The 22,673-nt window shown below is 38.9% G+C and overlaps 1 long non-coding RNA gene across 2 annotated transcripts; it reads right to left on the bottom strand.

Moving 5' to 3' along the window:
• Window positions 1-14,201: 14,201 nt before the first annotated feature.
• Window positions 14,202-22,428, bottom strand: LOC136837381 (uncharacterized). Of its 2 annotated transcripts, XR_010852681.1 has the most exons (5): window positions 22,358-22,428; window positions 20,333-20,496; window positions 18,163-18,274; window positions 16,449-16,575; window positions 14,202-14,367 (listed from the first exon to the last, which is right to left on the bottom strand). It is a non-coding gene; the product is annotated as an uncharacterized lncRNA (long non-coding RNA). The 2 variants fall into 2 exon arrangements; XR_010852680.1 differs by lacking the exon at window positions 22,358-22,428 and having other exon boundaries at window positions 20,333-20,721.
• Window positions 22,429-22,673: the final 245 nt, after the last annotated feature.

The raw sequence follows: 22,673 nt of genomic DNA, 5'->3' as shown, positions 1-22,673 counted from the left end.
ATATTTGTCGTTTCATTCTAAACACATCTGCTCACCCTGTTATGTTCCTCAGATGAGCTGGTAGCGGCATTTGAATAGACGCTGCATTATCGATGCTGGTGCGTGGTGGATTAATGTCCTGTGTGCTTTCCTTAATTTTCCTGGTATAGTTTTCAGAGTAGAGAGAGAGAGAGAGAGAGAGAGAGAGAGAGAGAACAATGTTCTCCCTTTCCTTCTCTCTAGAGAGTGACAGGTGCCTGTAGGGACAACTCCTAAGGTCAACTGACCTTACTTGAAAAGGTCATCTTGACCTTTGACATCGTGACTACAAAATCCGTATTAAAGAAGAGGTCACGTCCCACGAACGATGTCGTTGCAATGGGATGATTATTCATGAAAAGCTTTCTAAAATTAGAGTAAATAAAATCATATCCAAAATTGCCTAATAATTATACTGATAATCATAATAATTATCATAATTATGATAGAATACACGAATATTTTATCATTACAACGTCAATGCTCAGTTACCTGATAATCACAATCAGAATTATATATCGATGGTAACACAATTAAATTTTACAGTTCAATGTCATCTTCTTTATCGCACTGATAGTCATAATCAGAATGATCATAATCATGACAAAATACAATCAATATTCACAGATAAACTGCCATCTACTCTCTGCAGCCCAGGGACATCCACAAAAACAGAAGGTGGTTGCAACAGCAATATAAGAACTCAGACTTTTATTTTCATTTTCTGTTGACTTTCGTGATGAATAACTGATGAATAGCCAGGAACATAAAACGCCCTATGAAGGGCTATTCATTAAGCTGTATATGGTCGTTAATCCCAGTTGGATTTGGGTCGATGCAATTGCGCTAAACCAGTCAAAAAGGGATTTTGCATAAATTAAATAAAATGAATTTATTGGCGGAGTTCTGTGCATTGCAAAGTGAAGGCGTGATCATGGCTCTCTATAGGCCCACTACGAAACTCTCAAAATTGTAATATATATACTTTATAGGCCTAATTGTCCATCCCCCAATATTGCTTATATATATATATATACGAGTATATATATATATATATATATATATATATATATATATATATATATATATATATATATATATATATATATATATATAGATATATATAGATATATATATATATATATATATATATATATATATATATATATATATATAGATAGATAGATAGATAGATAGATAGTTACATGTGCAGTCATTGATGAGTTTATTAAGTAGTTAATTGAATAAGGTCGCCAGCCGGGGAACAATGTATGGGATAATGGATTACTCTGCAAGAAATGGATTAAATCAATTCCCTTTACTTCCCAATTATTCCCGACAAAGAAATAATGTGCAGTGATGGTGAGGAAATTACATGAACAATTGGTCAGCGTCTGACACAAGTCAATTCCACCCTTTCTTCAAGTAAAAAAAATATAACACAATGAGTGTCTATATTGGTAGGTATCGTATGAGTTTCGTATTGGTAAAGGCTTATTTCTCTTCTGAACAATGGGATCGAGACACAAGGCCAGCCTGAAATATACTTACTTAACTTTCCTAATTCCTACTTACTGCACGGGAATAGCTGGCAATTTCACTAGGCAATAGTAATTATTCACACTTTAGACTTCATAAAAGAAACATATACCAGTTCTCTAGATGGTAAGGGAGGGTAAATAGCAAGGGAAACATGAAATACAGTGGAAAAATACAAGGAAATCAACGAAGAAACTGTCAAATTTCTGACTTACCATTGACGTGGGTTGCTTGTGCATGCAACTGACAATCAAAAGTCTTGAAAAGACCCGTTAGACGCCTCACTATAAGGTAAACCAAAATGTCGTGGCGGGTGAGAGGACGGTTTTCCCGGACTATATCGTTCGCAGTTAAGATCCCTTTGTCATTTTACCTTAAGGAAATGACCTCCTAAACCAAAATCTTCAGCGGTAAAGGCGGATTACACAGAGGTGGTTCGTCTGTACTATCCTGATTTTGCTTTCATTTCTTCTAAATGTGACCTTGAGTATCCTTTTTGCGTTTGTGTGTTTGTGTGCGCATATAGACCGATGCTAAATCAAATATTCCCAATCATGTTGTAATATATGAAGGTAGCATATTATGTAACGTAAATATAATTGGTTTCTGATTCATTTTTACGATTATTTTACTGTATAATTTATGCATATTTATTGCTCAAATTCTCTCATATGCATACAGTAAAGAAATTCACACACACACACACACACACACACACACACACACACACATATATATATATATATATATATATATATATATATATATATATATATATATATATATATATATGAGGTATATATATATTTATATACATATATATATATATATATATATTATATATTTATATAAAGAAGATATATATATATATATATATATATATATATATATATATATATATAAACAAATGTAGAGAGTCATATTTTTGAATTTGCAAATATATATAGTTAAATTAACACAAACTAAGTACACATAAATTATGGGATGTCCAGTAGGCCTATGGAAATACAGAGGCTTAAAGAATAGAAAGCTTTTCAGAGGAAAGCTCGAGCTGTAATAGGGATCGCCCAGAAGTATATGGCTCTCAGGAGACAACAACGGACCACGAATTAAAAGGGGTAAATAGATAATGGTAGGACTTTTTAGGGCTAGGTTGATCATTCTTCATGCTGGCAGTAAGGAAGGCTTCGTCCAAAATGCAGAATTGATTTTTAAGGCGGTAAATGACGGAGATTACCACCAACAAATGAATTGCTTCGTCTTTGAAAATTGGTTCAAATCCCAGCTACTCCCGAACATCCCTCCTTCATCAGTCATCGTCATGGACAATGCCTCGTACCATTCTGTTGCTACTGACAAGCCACCGACGACAGCTGATAAAAAAAATGCAATAAAAGAATGGCTAATCAAGAAAGGGGCAGATTTGACAGACGACATGCGGAAGTGTGAGTTGCTGCAATTGGTGAAGATTCATTCTGCACTAACAGAAAAAGAATATGTCATTGATAAGCTGGCTCGTGAACATGGCCACAGGGTCGTCAGGCTTCCTCCGTACCACTGCCAATATAACCCCATAGAACTGATTTGGGGGCAGGTCAAAAATTATCTCTCAGAGAAATAATTTTAAAATGGCGGATTTAAGACCGTTATTGCAAGAAGCCATTCAAAAGGTCACTAAGGAAAACTGGGCTAATGCTATAAAGCATGTGAAAAAACTTCAGATGGAAGATTCTGAAGGAGATGATTATGTGGAGCACTTAATGGAGTCTTTTGTAATTGAATTACGCGCATCCGATGACGACGACGATTGAATGTCTACGGATTTTATTGATTGTAAAATATATAATTTTTAATATTCATTATATGCTTAAACTGCTTTTCTTTTTATATGTATTAAATAAAAACTTGATCTTATTATGTAAGTTATCATTACCCTTTTCAATAAGGCAGAAAAATATACAGATGAAAAATGTATATTACAAAGATATGAAATAATTGCGTTAAATGTAAGAATGAATACAATAAAAAGACAACAATTCTTTTAAGACATTATGAATTTTAACATTGTTTTAAAATACGTGGTTGCTTCAATGCAATGTCGCACTTACATTTAAGGATGTAAACCATTTGTAATAAGAGGAAAAAAAAAAGAAGTGAAAGTGTGGGTGGAAGAGGGATTGGTCTCGCGCCATCCAGTAGAGAACTCATCCGGCTTTACTATAAGCTGATGAGATTTTTACCTGTGTCTACAAGGGAAAAAGTCCTAAACTTTTAGATTCAAATACGAAGCATTCTGACCAGACCTCTTGTCACCCGCCACGACATTTTGGTTTACCTATAGTGTTAAAATCCTCAGCTCTGGCAGAGCCATCTAAAAAACAGTTTGCTTTAAAGCAAAACTACTATTACTTTATCCAGTAATACACAATAAATTCATTATAAGACCTCAACTACTCATGAAACTAAGTCAAAACATTTCTTTAATGTTGGTGCTGGTGGCTACAATCAGAAGTCATTAAAATAAAATGTCCTTCAAATATCATATTTGTACAAATGGAGACTGGGTCAAGCAGTATTCGTCTGGCTAAATCAAATACAGAAAATGCCTTGAATCATTAACACCTACAGCTACATCAGAAGAGAACAGAATATACCATTTTAGGCCCAAGGAAAAGTGAGAGTAAAAGTTTACAAAGGTGTAACAGGAAAAAACCTCAAAGCAGTCGTTCTATGAAACAATTGTTAGAACAGGGTTAAGGAAAGTAAGATGGAAGAAAGAATAAGAATGGAGGTACAGTAAAAGGAATGAAAGGGGTTGCAGCTATGGGCTGAAGGATGCTTCAAAGAACCTTAAGTAATGCCCACAGTGTAAAATAGAACAATTTACAGATGCACGTACAGTATAAACAAACGTCAAATAAACATGAATATAAAAAATATGGCAGTCACACACACATCTTTAAAAGACTTTTAATAAAACATGAATAGAGGAAAGTGCTGGCCAGTGCATCACATCAGCCCCTCAAGCGCACGACGGTGATGCTTTGCGCAGCAAGCAAATACCTAAGTGGGTCGCATAAGCAGAAATCCAGTTACTCAACTATTCCAAAACAATTCTCTCATTCCAAAAATGCAGCAAATATACCGTCAACAATCTCAAAAATGTTTTCAAGAATTCAGTTTGTTCTTCCTCACAAAACATCAAGTATTTATGGAAAGTGAGAGAAATCTTTTCTTGGAAGGCTTGTGTGAAAAAGTGGCAAATATATATACCAAAACTTAATACAGTATGATTGTACTTATTCTACCAATGGACCAAAGTGTTATTGACAATGGATCTGCAAAGGTATTTGCTGAAATCTGTCATCTACAATTTTGCAGATGCTTGGAAGGACATCAACAAACAGACCCTGTGGCACACTTAGAACCCTATCCTGAATGGCAATGAGGGAATGACTGCCTTCCAAGGCTTTGATCCTGGCTTCCAACTTTTGTCCAACAGTGTGATACCTACTGCAGTTGATACAGATGACATGGTGGAGAAAGCCCCTGAAAACAACGAAAGCAACAAAGGCAAGTCTGCAACACAACCAGCACCTTCATAAACCACAAGGCACTGGAGTTTGCCGAGGGCATTCGAAAAATGCTGCGGATGGTGACTGCACAGCGAAAACAATATTCTTGTCATCAGAGTACCCTCATCACCATCCACTTCTCCAGTAACTCGGTCATTCAGCTAAGAAACACAGGTGAGCGTTTTGGCAACATCACATGAAAAAAGTTGCTTTTATAAACTCATGACTTACAGCCAATCTGTGCAGTGCTTCTGATGTTTACTGAAGATTTGCAAGAGATAATGACCCTGATATAAAACCTTAATTTGCAAATACATCTCTGGAAAATCCAGCCAGCATAAAGTAATTGAATTAACATAAAGGATTCAAAAGATAAAATATAACGCACATGACCTAGAAATTGTGTACATCCACTGAGCCAGCAAACTGGAATCAATTTCATCCTTCCAACACTGTAACAAGTAAATACAGAACAAATTACATTCATATATTGTAGAGATTTGCCCCAATATCCAAAGCCTATTAACATCTGAAAAAGCTCCCATCTCAAAGCTGATAAAATCAACACCTCTATACAATTTCAGAACAATAACTTCCCTACCTGAACCAGCACTAGTTAACAAAAGTACTCTACTCTAAGAGGGATCATTATCATTTTTCGTCACTGGTATAATATTTTTCTAAAGTTTCCTTGCAAATGTACCTTGAAGTTTCAGCTCATATATAGTGCAGCAGATTGCTGTAAAAATCGTTCAGATAGTGAAACAAGCATGAAATTTGGCACAAACATTCCTAAGACTACGCTCTCTTAGAAAAGGGCGCTGGCCACCTGAAAATCAAGATGGCGGCTATTTTTCAAAATGGCCGCCATCTATGTTGAGATTCACTGGTTTGGGAGCATCTATTGGATGGAATATGCCAGTTTTTTTTTTTTTTAAACCTCGACTTTTAGGTTATAAAAATGTTCCATACCACACATTTTATTGAAAACCCTTACTAAATGAATTGTAACCAAGATGGCGTACAAAATGGTTGCCATAAAAGTTTTTTTCTATCCACAGTGCTAGCAGACATAGAGACCAACTGTTTTTATTTAATGGTATATTCATGTGATCAGACAGTTTAACTAATATGCTATTTTCAACTGAAATAGTAATGGTATGGTCACATACAACATTGTGTCTAAGACTGTAACCATAAAAAGAAAAGAAGAGAAATACGGACTAAACGCAACCAATCTATGTATAGGTCTCTCAACCTACACCTTTGAAAAATTCGAGGATAAGAAGGTAGGCATAGCATGACACGTTGGATGCTCAAGCTAGATTATCTACTGAAGAGAGGCAATATTTATCTAGACTTCACATTTGCAAGTGCACAGAGCTGTGCAGGGAAGACCCAGCTTGTAGCACTTGCACCTTTCCCGACAGCCTGCTTTGCATCCACATTTGGTAAGCTGTTGGCAACTCTTGGCTAAGGGCGAGTTGGTTGTCCAGAGGACTTGCCATGCTTCACCAGACTTTTTGCCATCCCCACTCAGCAGGGTTCTCTGGCTGTGGCTGACACTGGGTGGCCTGTCCCCACACACAACCAGCCTGGTACGCAGCACGCTTGGTGTGTTGGAGGAGAGCTCCTGGTTGGTGGAATGGCCTCATATGCCCTTTGTTTTCTGGCAAACATATCAAGTCTAGCCTCATCCACAGTGCCAGCAGTGCTGGATCTTTCATACATAAGTATGACAAATCTCTCCAGGACCTTCAGGTCACTCTCTTCCACTCTGAGAGGGTAGTGACTCAGTTTGGAGAACACAGTGGAGGCCTCTGGAAAGATGTTCCATGTCTGCCAGGCGGTCTTCTTGCCCTTGCTCCGGAAGGCTGACACTGTATCACAGCCTGTGAACGCATGGAAGAAGAGCATGCCATTCACCTTCTCCTGGCCCAGAGAGTTGCACAGGTCATGCACAGCAATCCAGCGCAGGCTCTGGCCTTGGCCAAATGCCACCCATAGCTTCTCTAGCCCTAGATTGTGGAGAGTGGAGAAAGCACTGACTGCAACGACAAGAACATCTGTGTCATTTGCTTTAACCGTGATGGTCTTGGCTCCATGTTCTGTGGCATATTTGGCATGGAGAAAGATGCGGTGTCAGCTTCCTCATGAGAGCACTTTTCCAGTCCCTGAAGACTAGCCTCATGAGTGCTGAGGACAGCAGACCCTTTCGTGGCAATGACAACATTTGTGGCAGACATCTGGGCAACTTTGTCTGCCAGGAACTGGAACAACTCTGTCTTGTTGGCATCGTGTCTTAGGAAATTGCGCCAGTTGGATGGAATTGTGTTCTTGTCTGTCACCTTGCGCCTTCCTCCTTGACCACGTTGGAGCCTGGTCTCAGCTTTGAGGCTGGATGTATTGTATACATCAAATACAAGATGTGATGATGTGTACTTGCTGCTATAGGATTGTATCACAGGCAAGAAGTCGCAAAGTGCATAGCCCTCAAAGGTCTTTCCTTTCTTTGGTGGCAAGGCATGGACCAAAGCTGATCCATCTACAATGAGGACATCAGTCTTTGGTTCTTTGTCTTCTAGTGTAACATGACTCTCCAGGACCGAGGTCAGCTGAGACTTCTGACATGTGTACAGCCTACCACCCTCACTAAGGGAAGCTGGGAATGTTTGATTCTCGTGCTGGAAGAATTCCTGCAGATCACATTCACGGCTCTGACAGGATATAAATAGCTTTGAGAAAAGCTGGCAATCCTCCTTCAGAAGTTTCTGCTTTGACTGTTCTACAGGAGCAGCTTCTTGCCTGAAGAAGTCAGTTCTGTTCTTCTTTATCGGCTCATAGAAGGAGACTGCATTGTTTGCCAAAGAGTCTGAAAACTTCTGAAATTTAGTGCGGCCTCTGTCAAGGTGTGTCTGTAGAAGTTCTGCTGAGCTGGGGTGGGCAATGTCTTTGTTGTCAATGGAATACAGATCCTGGCTCTCTTCCTGAAAAGGACTTCCCAAGTGTTGCAAAGCCAATGACAGCTTGCTGACTCTCTCCAAGAATGTCTTCTGCGCATGAGGTGTTTGTTCATGGCGTGTTGTCTGCTCATTAGACTCTTTACTTTGAACCTCTGTTTCGTATGCAGACACCAAGCGGATGATCTCTGGGCCAGCCACCATCCATCTTCTGAGTGCTGACGGATCTTCAGTCAGCCCAATGGCTCCGCCATCAGCCTTTATAAAGGCATTGGTCTGCTCATGAGCTTGGTCAAGAGCCATTGCTGAGAACTGGCGACTGGTCTTGTGCACAACAAAGTTGCCAGCCTTGAACTCCTTGTGCAACTCTGGGTGTGAACTCTCTAGGTAAGCATGTCCCTGAGGTGAATAGGCAGCCAACGAGCATAGTTTGTATTATTGTTGGAAAAGAAGTAGGTATCAGCTCATGCAATGCCTGGCAGTAGAGGACAAAATTGGCCTCACGGAAGGACCTGATCAGTAGGAATATCACAAGTTCCATAGACAACACCATGTGCCAGAAGTGGAACTGTGGACTCTGCTGTCTTCGAAGGTCACACCACTCCTCAAACTCTAATGCCTGCTCATTGTTGTTTGCTTTCAGCACAGTAGTCAGTGTATGCTGTCCTCAGGAGTTTGTACAAACTAGAGGCTGTAACCTGGTGCATCTGCCGTGTCCTGGTTACACTTGCAGCTGACAGGAAGGATTCTGCAGTTCCAGATGAAGCAACTCCTGCCTCCACCAGAGCTCCTGTCCAACCACTGCCATGAAGAAGAGTACCAAGAGATGTCATTGCTGCCATCTCAATGTGCAGACCACCAAACATTACCAGATACTTGTCTTCGCCATACTGATCAGGCCACTGCCACTGCACCTGCTTTGCTACGGCATAGATTGGCTGATCAGCTGTGATTATGGGTATCTGGCCAGGGTTCAGAAAATCAGTGACATCCTGCACTTTCTGCATCACGTGTTTGATCGTAGCAACAGAATGAGCCTGATCACGCAGGAGAGGAAGCAATGAAGTTATGGTTACTTTAAATTCTGGGCTTCTCTTCATTGAAGCGTGATGAGCTGACCACGTCAGATTCACTGCATCATCTATTTCCTGGGTGACTATGACCTTGTCTAGCCACTGATACTCCAGTGCAAGCTGTGGCCCCAAGATATCTGTGGGTGGCTTTGGTATTGCAGTGTTTGGTGGCACAGGGTTCTTTGTTTGAAAGGAAGCTGGTGAGATGTTTGTGAATGTGTCCGGCAATTCAGGCACCGACCTCACTTTCTCAGGTGCAAACTTTAGTTGCTGTCTTTCCTGTCCAGTGTTCTCCTTGGTGGGGTGCTGAAATATGGAGATGCTAGTTCCATGGAAGGAGGTAGTGGCAGTAGTTGCAGATGGGTTGTGGTCGATGTTGTCCATCACTGCAGTGGTGAACAACCCTTTTCGCAGTACTGGGGACAGACCACACCCTCCTCCACATATTTGCTAACTGTGGCATCTCCTAACTGTGCAGAGACCTCCAGTACTCTGTCATAAGAGATACTGAGGCCATACTGATGTAGCATTTCAACCAGGTTTCTCTTCCTGGTTTTGGCATAGACTGAGAGTCCCATGTAGACTGGGAATGGTGTTTCTCTGTCTTTGGAGTGTCTATGAGTTGTTGCTCCTCTTTGTATCGGGGAGTAGCAGTTGAACTGCATGAGCTGTGCAATGGCCTGGTCTGACTTTGATGCTCCAAATCGTAACTGTGACTTGATGTCAGCCCCATGCTCAACCATCCCTACAAACTGGAGCAGGAGAGGAGGCACAGAATTTCGTACACAAGCCTCAGAAAATGTGCCATCAAACCGTGACTGATGATCAAGTATAGACTTTCTGAGAATATTTGCTGCTTTAGCAATGATAACTGCCTCTGAAAGATCAGATGATTGAGCAAGTGCTTTTCCCACATCCTTTGAAATGCAAGTAATACATCTCTGCCAGATTTATGAGCCTCAAGTTCTGGAATTTCTGCCAGAAGTTTGTCTTTGAGTCTCGTGGAATTTACACTTGGTGACTCTACACCTAATTGTTCCAGACGTTGTTGGTAGAGGTGGCAAATATCTGCCAGCCGAAATGTGACTGGATCATCTGAACAAAGGTTGTTTTCAACAATGTATGTCATCAGTTCTGACAGAACTAGTGGATACACATCTGATTCTGACTCAGTGCTACCTTGGTCTTTCTCAAGGCTCCTCAGGTAGGACCTTTTCTGTTGTAGAGGGCACAAAGACAGGCATGGTGATACTTAAACTCCTGTGCAATGACATCCCCACCAGTCAACTTAGCAAGGAGCTTGCCATCACTAAGTATCTCTGCACATTCACGCAATTTCAAGTCAAGGCCCTTAGTACTAGCCTGTCTGAGATCAGATGCAGGTGCCACTTTCTCACAGAAAATGCAAACTTCATTGTCATGACTGGTTCGGCGCAGTTTTGCACGACTAGTCTCAGTGTTGCTGGTCTGGTCATTGGATTGTCGCTTTCTTGCACGGTCCAGTTTAGTGTTGTTAAACAACAAGCGACAGTTCACATGGTATTTTGCTGCATTTTTTCCTGAGAGTGGCCTCTATGCCATCACCTTCATCCAGCCTTGCTGGATCCATTATCAGTGGCATTTCATTAATTTCACTGAACATGGGAATGTTCCTTGCCAGCATTGTGTACCCATCATGGTCTAGGACATGATGACTTGGAGGTGATGTCAAGTGCTCACCTCTTTTGTCCTTCTGACAAAGACAACACAAACTCCAGTTTGTTTTCTACTGCTCAATATTGGATTGGCATCACATTCTGCCATGATTTCACTTTTGATTAAGGCCGAGGGGTTATCCTTTTACCACCTTAAACAAAGCACACATTCCTGTATGGGATTCAACTAGGTTCGGTCTCCTACACCTAGCCCGATCATTCATCCAGTGCCATTTAAGTCCCGTGTGATCTGTACACCATCCGGGTAAGTACATGAACCATCATGTACAGCCCCCATACCCTTGGCTCGGCTCTCCCGCGCTGGCACATCCTGTCTATTCAGGTGCGGCTATCTAACTATAGCTGGTCTGGGGCTGTTAGAAAGCATTTGGGACACTAAACTAAACTATACTACAACTACTAGTCTAAGACTACAGGATTAGTAAAGCTGGATTAGCTGGCACTGAACCCCATGCTGAGTTACACAGCAGTGATGTCACCAGTGTGCCCTGGTTGTGTGCAGACATACACTCTTTTACATTTATTAATTTTCCTTCAAAATTGATGAGTTATTCGAAAGAGATGGCCTCATTAGGATCTAAAACCACAGAAACCAAGATCCATGCTTAAAACGATAATTGTTGAACGGGCATTATTTCTCATTATAATTATTGTTTCTACCTTTTCTTGGCAGCCATATAGCCCCCATATTTAAAGGTAAACTGTACTGGGAAGCTACAGAAACATAATATTCACAAGAAATAGTATGGAAGAGCTTTACCATATTGCTAGAAGCAAATACATGCCATTCTAGTGAAAAATTAGCCAAAATCTGTCGATACTGGCCGCCATCTTGGAATTTGGCCGCCATATTAAATTTTTTGCGTGGCCAGCGCCCTTTTCTGATAGAGGGAACTTTAAAGAGCACTTGTGCAAAATTTCATGCTTGTTTCACTATCTGAACGATTCTTATGAAATATGCAATTATCTGCTGCACTAATAGAAGTACCTTAAATTAAGACACTTGCTTTCTGACTCAATGTCTGTATGAAACAATTAGGTTCTTGCAATTAATTTTTCAATATAACTTGTAACGTCCAAGAAACAACATCAAAAGGGGTGACTTCTTTTCAGACTGATTGCAGTTTTGTATTCCACAGGTTAGTATCCAGGAACCTTTATTGTTGCTCTATAAAATTTGTTACTATGGTTGCAAGTTTTTCCTTTCACCATGTGTGAACTGCGGTCCTTTTCAGACCTCTGAAAAGGACCGACTCCAGCAAAATCAAGACTTGATTGATACACAATTTGAGGCAAGTCCCCATGCTGTAATTTCCTCTGTTTTGTGCACAATTATTCCAAGTGTCTAACAATCACTTACCTCTATCTCTAAAAATGTTTCGCTTAATTTACAGAAAATTAAACCTAATGCTACCAGAAAACCAAACACTGGTTATGGGGCTTTCTAAATCGCCAAAGCCTTCAGGACATACACCTTTAAACTTGAGATTGCATTAAGTGGCAGTTCCTGCTACCTTATAATGCAAGCTACGATTTAGATCATCACAAGAAGACATCAACAAGACTTTAACTGGAAATTTCCACACATGCCGCCAGTGCTTGCACTGCAAGTGCCTGGAGAATGGCTGGTAAAATCTAAGGAAAATCGATACTGGTCCTAAGATACCTGGTCCTTTCTCGGTGTTTGCAATGAGAGAAACTCTAATAGGAAGGAGGAGCATGAATCAACTGCATATAAAAATGCAAATTCTTTGCAAATAACATTCCATATGTTTCTGTATATACAAATACAGTACAGGTACTGTTAAAATAATAATAAAATTATAAGTTTTCAAGAACTAAGAAATATGCGCTTAGCAAAATACTGAAAAACCTCAAATACACAAAAATATAATGACAACATGATTAAAAAAAGTGAAAAAATAGACTTCACCCCAAAAAAACTTGAAAACACCTGGAAACAGAAGAGTTAACATGCAAATGTGTGGTGTAATATTTGCTAGGAAAAAAAACTTACATGACTACTGAACATGGGCATATACAGGGTGTAATCTAAAATCAGAAATCTTACAACATGTACCAACCATAAAACTTTCTGCTGTATATCTGAAAAGACAAACCATTGACAACAGTGACTAACACTTTGGTTTGAAAAGACAGTGTATTCACAGAGATGACAATGGTGGCCTTATTTTCAAAGAATGTGTACCACTGCATCTTTAAAATGTGCCCTAACTTTACAAAATCCATTTTTGACTGATGACATTTTTACAAACCATTTTCCTTGCATTTTTATTTTTTCAAATGTAGTATTCATCTTTTTCCCTTTTGCATTACAAGATCATATTTTGAACTACCCTTTGGCTTTTGTCAAAACTTTTACAAGGAGTTGTCCTCCCTGTCCTTCACTTGAAAATTCTTGTTGGGTTACATCACCATTGACAAAAAGATGCCCTTGTTTAAATTAAACAAATTTTATTTTTTCAACATTACAAATCTCATTAATTTTAGTATGGAACTCTTTTACCATTTTATTAGAAAAGCCATTTTACTATAATTTACATCACCTAGTAAACCATGCTTCTAAATTAAATAAATATCAATCATTGCAAATTTGTTGAATAAATATAAAACAAAATTAAGGAACTATCATTTAAATGGGCATGAAATAACTAATTTATTTCATTGCAGACTTGGTCAACAGTGTTTCTTGAGGACAGACATGAAATGGGCATGAATTATCCCATGCCCACTGCTGCTCGCTTCTCTCCCTTGCATAATCCTGTTTTCCAGACTCTCTTCATCCTTCCCCCGGCTTTCAACCAAAGGTTTTTGTAAAGAATAATGCTATAAAAAAATGCCCAAGTTATGAATCAAACATTTGGAATCAAATTCAACCTCTCTACTTTTAAGGGAACAGCAGAACATCTGAATATCTTCATTTACAAGTATAAGCTCTCTAAAATAACATCATATATGAGGGGACTAAATATACCTCTACAAAACTCCTTTAGAGTAGGAAACAGGTTACCTTCAATAGGTGGATACCTTAAGTAAACTTGAAAAACACAATGTAGGTAAGTTCTTGTAATGGTTGTATTGTCTTGGTCAAGTCATTCTGGATCTTTCATTATGAAGTAAAGAATTTCTTACCAATACTGTATTTAAGTCTTTCTGCATCTGGGTGGATTATCCATACTTATTGTAAGTACTGAATTTCCTTTTACAGGTGTTAATCATTAAAAGATTCAGAGTACTCTAATAAACAGACACCAACATCCTGTATTTAAATCACACGAAGCTACTTAACTATTTACCTGAATAGTGAGTGTCGGTCATGACACGTCCACCTGGCCATGCCCTGACAAACTTAAGATCAGCTAGCTAGCAAGGACACAGGTTTATATCCACTTGGAAAATATGGACCCACTGGAGACATGATAACATAAAGAGGGGCCTCTGTTGGCTCTTGGACACCTAACGTAGGCTGCAATGAATACAAAAAATGTTACTCAATATAAAGTCTAATACTGCACTACTTCATTTATTACACTAAGTGAGCCTAAAACAAAACTTGCTTTTTCAGTTATCCACAACTGAGGTACATCTGAGGCACCAAGACTACACAATGACCCAATTGTTTTACAGTGTGTATTAGAGGAGGTTGATATTTAACAGATTATTCAGTTTAAAAATGTACAAAATCCACTTTCATTTAATTACTGCCATACATTCAGAACCTTGAAGATGACCTGCCTGATTGTACCCACTGGGTTATCAAAAAATGTCTTAATTCTTGTCACCTTTTAACAATGGCTTCCCTGTTCTGCCATCAAATAACCTGGCTTAGAATAGTATATTCGAACACTGCGTATTGCTCTTTTTATATCCAGTATTTGGTTCAATTACTAATTTTATTTACTGTTTTTTGTTCAAAATCATAAATGTTTAGAGCTGTTATTTGAACAACTTCTGTGTTGTGGACTTTGCATAAGAGGATTTAATTCCATGGACTTTTGCTATGTAGGGTCATGGCATGGAACTGAATATTAAATTTAGGCCTAAGGCCAAGCACTGGGACCTATGAGGTCATTCAGAGCTGTACGGGAAGCTGAGAGCAAAAAAGGTTTTAAAGACGTAACAGAAGGAAAAAGCCTCAAAGCAGTTGCCCTCTGAAACAATCGTTAGGAAAGGGTGGTAACTGAATGGAGGTACAGTAAAAGGAATGAAAGGGGTTGCAGCTAGGGGTACTGCCCCCCCTACGGGGTACGTTGGTTCCTGAATTGTCTACCTGTTTGTGAATCCTCGTATTAATACTCAGCCAATCACCAGTACACCTAAAGTACCTAAAACTCAAATCATTCTACCCAGAATGAGGAATCAGGTTAAGCTCCCATTTAGATATTCAGATATTATTTGGCCTACCCAAACTGGGTCATCCCAGATGCCCAATCTGTTGCCTTACGCAGCAAGAAAGCGCAAGCATCAGCTGTGTCAGTCTCTGTGCCATGGTCGAGGCCTTCCAAAACACAGCTTTTGCTTATCTTCATTTATTTAACTCTTGATTCAATTGTATTTTCACTCTTTTTACAAATTATATTTGGTTTTTGCTTTGTATGAACGTTTTACTTTCCAACTTCTCGTGCTGGTATTTCTTCCGTACAAACACCAAACGCAAGTTTTGAATTTGAAACTGTACGTCTAGTCAGCCTTGAGGCAGCAACGCCTGCTGTAAAGATCATATACAAACAGCAATAACAGCAACTGCAATGCAGTAAAAAGACCGCTGGATGCATTTACATGGCCCCATAATAATCTTGGCAATGAAAACGTGGCACTGACCAAGAGCGAGACTACTTTGAAAGCATGTGACGACACGGAAGTTGTTTCATGAAATTTAAGCTGCCAAGCCAAGTACTGGGACGCTCTTGACCATTCAGTGCTCAATAAATAGAGGGAGTGGGAGCGGCTGGACAGCAAGGTGAAGCAATACAGAAAATAAAGGCTCTAAAGGTGGAATCTGAAGATAGGAAGCTGAAATTGAGGTAAAATAAAAAGCTCAAAAGTGGGTGCAGTTGCAGACTAACGGGAAGCCGAATACATACTTTATTAATACCTAAAGTGCACCTCAAGAGGTGCACTGAAGGCACTGTCTTCCTGCAAGGGTGACCATCAATGAGATTCAAGGCAAGTGCATGAGAGAATCATATTGTGCAGAAATAATATACAAGCGCAGAGCGGAAAAAGTATTAGCAACACAGTTCCGCTTTCTTGGAGAAAAGCTACTGCTGGCTCGACCAAATAAGAACGATAACGATTTAGGCCAAAGGCCAAGCACTGGGACCTAAGAGGTCATCCAGCACTGAAAATGAAATGGAGAGTAAATAGCTGTGACAGGCAACATTCGACTTTCAATGCTCATTGCGAATGATTTGGAACGATGCATTCAGTGGTGCTTAATGATCAATTAGATGAATGTACCCTGTACTCAATACAAAATGATTTACATAATGATTTATGGGCACACTCTCTTCTTACACTGACTATATACACTATTCTCTCACTTACCTAGTGCACGATATTTTTGTAAATATCTGAGGAAATTGTCACTGTTCCCCTTTCCATGCAAATGTCTGTGACAAAAGTGCTCAAGTCACTTTTCTCCCCTCTCCATTTCTCCTTCCCTGAACAAACCCTGTAAAATATTTAAATTTGTTAATTTTATGAACAGAAAAAAAAAATAGACAGTGAAGCTAGCTAGTCCCAGGCTTTAGTTCAATTTAAAATGTACAGTATTAGTGCATTGTCTTGAATATAATAATGTGGTGTTCATTAACAAGAAGTAACAGAAGGTCATGGGGAACACAGAAAGAAAAGATCAGTTATTAGAAAAGGAAAACAAATTAACAAATTAATAAATATATACTGTATATACAAATATAAATTATCATTATTATTAAACCTATGGAAGAGATATAAGGTAGCATTCCTAGTTTAGGGACACATGACTGATCCCAAAACCAGAACTAGTTGTGCATTCATTACTGTCGTTAGTGTATGAAGTAGTTTAACCTGACCACTGAGTCAAAACACTGAACTCTCAGAGGGCATGGCCCAGGGGGTTCGTTCATTTCCAAAACTGGACTTTTGTCCCTGGTTGAACTTTTGACATTCACACAAGAGATGTGTAACAGTCAGTGCTGACCTTTCTCTGCATACAGGGTCATTGAGTAGACAGGTCATATGTTTATTATTATTATTCAGTAGACGAAACCTATTCATATGGAACATGGCCCCCACAGGGGGTCCTTTGACTTGAAATTGCAGAAGCTTCCAAAGAATATTAAAGTGTTCATTAGGAAGAAGTAAGAAAGAGACCTCATTTATTAAAAAAATGCATAAACAAATAGATATAAATGTACCAAAATCCAAGATAAATAATATTAGGGTAGCAACACATTGCACCTTCTAGACTATCGTAGGGCTCACCGTGATAATCGACTGGTCGTGTTGTCAGCCTCTTTGCAGTACAGCGCTTGTATCGCTGGGACCTATGAGGTCATTCAGCGGTGAAACTGAAACTGACAGTAGAAAGGTTTGAAAGGCATAACAGGAGGAAAACCTCAAAGCAGTTGCGCTATGAAACAATATTGTTAGGAGAGGGTGCAAAGTAAGATGGAAGAAGAGATTATGAATGGAGGTACAGTAAGAGGAACGAAAGGGGCTGCAGCTAGGGGCTAAAGCAAAGCTGAAAAAGAACCTTAAGTAATGCCTACAGCGCACTGCACGAGGTGCACTGACGGCACTACCCCCCAGCAGGGCCTATACCTAGAGACTTCATGACTTGGACAGAACTGGACTCAATGATAAAGGGACCTATGGAGGTACAAAATGATGGAATGGAATATGAAATTAAGCCAGAGGACAAGTGCTGTGACATACGAGGTCACTCAGCACTGAAAGGGAAGGTAAAAGGCTTTAAAGGTGTAACAGGAGAGAAGCCTCGCATTCACACTATGAAACAGTCAAGGAAATGAAAGGGGCTGAAGCAGCTGGGGGCCGAAGGGATGCTGCAAGCACCTAAGTAATGCCTACAGTGCACCTCAAGCACTAACCCCCTACAGGGTTCCTTATCAGAAAGCCAGACCCCAAAGGCATCTGTTAAGCTCAGGCACTACAGTTTAACCTCTAATTATCAAACGCTACAAAATGCTTGATTTACATGATAATTTGTGGACTCACTCTCCTCTAACTGCAGTTACTACACTTTTATTTCACTCACCTACAGCGTGACACTGAAAAAACCAGCATGCTATACAAGAAACCAACTCCTGTGGCTTGTCAGCGACCAACAAAGAGAAGAAACTTCACCGGTAAGAATACAGGGTATGTGCCTGTGGGAAAAAAAAAGTGACCTAAATTAGCACAAGAAAGATTTCTAGATGAAATACAGTGCCAATAAGATTACTGCACACAAGGCACTTGCATAATCCATGCAAGTGTTACACTAATGCAGTGCAAAAATTTTGCTAAAAGGTAAAATTTCCACTTCTCTGTCCCTGTGTATAAACTGCAAATTCAAGTTTTGCACAGGATACTTTTCAGTCCTGTTTATGTTCTCTAATATTTGCTGGCTCACTACAGAAACAGAAAAATCAAAATGGATAGCAAAGCTGGTCTAAAGCTTTAGTTTTGACAGTTTACTTATACTCTGCTTAGAATGGAGAGGTATGGTATCACTGTGCATAATGTCTTGACCATAAACCTATGGTGCAGAACTATGGCAGCATTCTAGGCTTGGTTACAAAATACTGACCCAAAACAAAACTAGTGCAGTTGTTACCACAGGTACTGTATTATCATTTAGCAGTTTAACCAGACCACTGAGTCAAAATATTCTAACTCTCATAGGGCTGGCCCAAAGGATTTGTTTATTTCCAAAACTTGACATTTGCTGTTGAAATTCTGACATTCACATATAAGACGTATAACTGTCAGTGTTGACCTGTGCTCTCTGCTTATAGGGACTGGGTCATGCAGGTCATTCATCAGTACAAACGGGTCAGGTGAATGCGACACAATGAGATTCAAATGGCAGTAATGAAAATGTCTCAGAGTTTCTCAAGTAGCACCCCAACTTAACAGACTCTGTGGAGTCTGTCTGTCTGGCCTTCTGGGAAGTAACAAAGTCTGTTAAGTGACAAAGACCCTTATTATAATCTGCACTTGAACACTTTCTAGATATCTCAGAGCTGACAGCAATTGCACACAGTTCCTGACCTCAGCTGATCTATACTTGACACTTGAAGAAGCTTTTTACTAAACTCAAGAACACGCAAAGGGAACATATAGGAATGGAATATAGGGTTTAGGCCAATGGCCAAGCACTGGGACCTATAAGGTCGTTCAGCGCTGGAAAGGAAATTGAGAGTGGGTAGATTTGAAAGGTGGTTGGGAAAATGGGGTTTGAAAATGTAGAGTACTGCTAGCCACTTTTGAGCACACATAAAAATCTAAGTCTATGATACCCAAGTCCTCGAAATTGAACACCTGAAATAAAGTGTTAACTGAAATAAAGTGTTAAGACACTTTGTATACTGATATATAAACCTTTTATATATTTTGCCCACCCCTCATATTGTTAAGATTTTTAATTTTAAGTCACCTAATACAACACTAATATTCTTGACCAACGGGTTTAAAAATCGAATATTAAAAAACTTAATTACAGAATAATTAAATTTCAGATTTATAACTCAATGCAAGATCTTTTCTTAGAGTTACACAAAATAGTTGCAAGGGAACTTTTGTAGCAGATAAAACTTAATTAAAAAGTTTGTGCTTAGTCTGTTAAATGGGGCTTGTCAATCCTCCTCCTGCATGCACAGACAAACTGTCATGTCTAGACTTTGTATGAACACTTCCTGATGATTTACTTTCACTTCAGTTCTCTGAAGTGGTTTTTAAAAGCACTCTGACATGACAGCATTCTCAGATTCCTGCATAAACAGCCAAACTTTTTTTTATCTTATTTTGTTTCTTGACAACTATCTCCCCTTCGTAAACTAATCATGCAAAATGGATATTCATTTTAAGGACTGATGCATATACAATTATTTTATACACCTTGAAGGCTACACCCAGACTAATACTGCCGTTGTAACACTTGTATGGATAAACTTCACTTTCTCAATAACTACATCAATACTGACATCAATCTTTTAGTAGCTACACACTGGGTATCACCTATAAATGCTGCACAATTAAGCACCGGGGCACTTTAATACCTCTTCTTTAATTCACAATTTCCATTAAATATGTATCATTATTTTTCATTTCTGCAAAACCAAAACCTCTAAATCCATAACTTGAGCTCCACCTGAACAACTCTTTTGTCCCACCAAAATGATACACTTCCCCAGACACCTTACTTATGTGAATTAAAATCGTACCTTTGTTAAAGCCCTATACAACTTCTCATGATTATTTTCTTCCACAATTTGTCCACTGGGGGTTATGAAAATGTACCACTCATGTTTACGTAACTGTACCATTGCTATTTTCTTCAAGTGCTGTCAAAACGGTACAATCGTTGCTTGCAAAGCGCCTTGCCAAACTGTAGATTCACCTGGAAGAACAAAAAACAATTAAAACATGGAAAATTGAAGTTGTTTTGCAATCAAGCTTCAAGCATCCTATACACAAGTCTTTTACTAAGAGGGGATAAATGGGGTATCTAATTGTAGGAATTATTACTGTTTTATCAAGGATACCTTTCTGAAATTCAATTCAATCTAATAGGAAGTATTAAAAGTTACAAAAAAAAATTAGTCTACGTTGCAAAATTCACAAAATACTGACAGTAGCCTCTTAGCACAACTGAATAATTATTATCATTAAAAGTTTCTATCCCATTGGTTAGATATCTCTCCTCTCTAGCCAGAGACCAAAATTCAATCTCCCAGGTCTTTCATGTGCCAAATTCAAATCACTTCAACTTCATAAACTGGAACTGAAATATAAAATTCAGGTCAAAGGCCAAGCACTGGGACGTATGAAGTCATTCAGCACTGAAAAATGTTGAAACAAAGGTTAGGGGAGCATGGAAAGCAGGATGGAAGAAAGAGCATTTGAACAGGGGTATAATATCAGGAAGGGGGTTGGAGCTAGGGGCCAAAGGGACGCTGCTGCACAGAACCTTAGATAATACCTGCAGTGCAGAGCATGATGTGTGCTCACAGTACTAACCCCCTCTGGGGATTCAACTTCATAAAGATCTAATTTAGAATGTTTCAAAGCTTGCTACTTAATTTACTGAACACATGTTTTCAGGACCCAATACTGTATGGACTAGCATATAGACTACTGAGAATAAGTCAGACAACATAAATATATTTATGGTGTCTTTTTCACAAGAACTAGGAGCTGCAGTTTCATTTTTGTACAGCCAGTATTTTGAGACAGATTCAAACGGCTGTAATGACTAAGAGCAATTCAACCAAGTTTCTAACCTACACAGTACGTTACACTTAACATTCAATTCAAGAGATTTATCTAAAAATGAATCACAACTAAAATGGAAGTATAGGAAATGTAAATAGCAAATAATATAGTTTGTAAGTATATAAAAGCCCATTAAGTTGAGGGATTACTACACAAACAACATAATCTCTACAATCATGGCTCTTTCACTGAAACTAAGACTCAGATTCTTATCTCAATTCTGGAAAGGAATCTCGGCCAGGTATCCATTCCAAATCTCCTCTGGAATAAATCAAGATTACCAGCTCTATAGCTAACTGAAATCACCCTACACAACTGAGTTTATTGCATTTAAATTTGCTAGTACATTTGGTATGTAATTTACATTCACAAGGACAAGACAATTCAAGGAAAATGGAATTTGAAAATGCAGAAAAGCCCTGGCTACCTTAGTCTGAGCAAATGCATGAATTTGAATAACATAAGTTAGATTTAGGTAGTTCTTCTCTGATATGTATACATAACTCGCAAAAAGAGGTTAACAGTCTGGAGGAATTGGGGCTATAGGCTATATGGTACTATTATTCTAACAGAATTTAGACCAAAGGCCAAGCCCTGAGACCTATGAGGTCGGTCATTCAGTGCTGAAATGGAAACTGAAGGTGTAGAAGGAGGCAAACTTCAAAGCAGTTGCTCCAGGAAACAATAACGAGAAAAGGGTGGAAAGTAAGATGGAAGAAAGAGAATATGAAAGGAGGTACAGTAAAATGCAAGAAAGTAGATGCAGCAAGGGGCCGAAGAGACGCTGCAAAGAACCTTATTTAACACCTGCAGTGCACAGCATGAGGTGCGCTGACTGCACTTACCAACCACTGGGCTTGGGATGCCTGCAAAAGATTATTCAGGAAGTCCTAATAAGGGCTGATTTATTATGACTTTAAAGTTCACTTCAAATGCAATTTTCCTGAAAAATAACAATTCCTGAGGAGACTCACCTGTAGTTTCAGCTCAGTGAGATTCATGTCCCTGTCTAAGAGGTTTCTTCATTTGCTGTTCATTCCCTCATCTGAAATAAAGTGGAGTCCTTTAGTACTGATTACAGAAGAGCAAAGACATTTTGAATATTTTTACAAAATATTCTTAATATTTTGGTGTTACAAACATCATACAACTCAGATCTTGAACATCTGATCTCGGATATAAAGCATTTCTGGATGTTTAAAACTCTTGTAATATATAAGAACCAAGAGCTACAGTTTCAAATAATATACAGCCAGTAATTTGAGACAGACTCAAATAGCAGTAATGAAA

Source organism: Macrobrachium rosenbergii, chromosome 59, assembly GCF_040412425.1.
Source record: "Macrobrachium rosenbergii isolate ZJJX-2024 chromosome 59, ASM4041242v1, whole genome shotgun sequence".
NCBI classification, from domain to species: domain Eukaryota; kingdom Metazoa; phylum Arthropoda; class Malacostraca; order Decapoda; family Palaemonidae; genus Macrobrachium; species Macrobrachium rosenbergii.
Note: the sequence above shows the minus strand (reverse complement) of the source record. Positions and strands in the feature narration are given on the sequence as shown.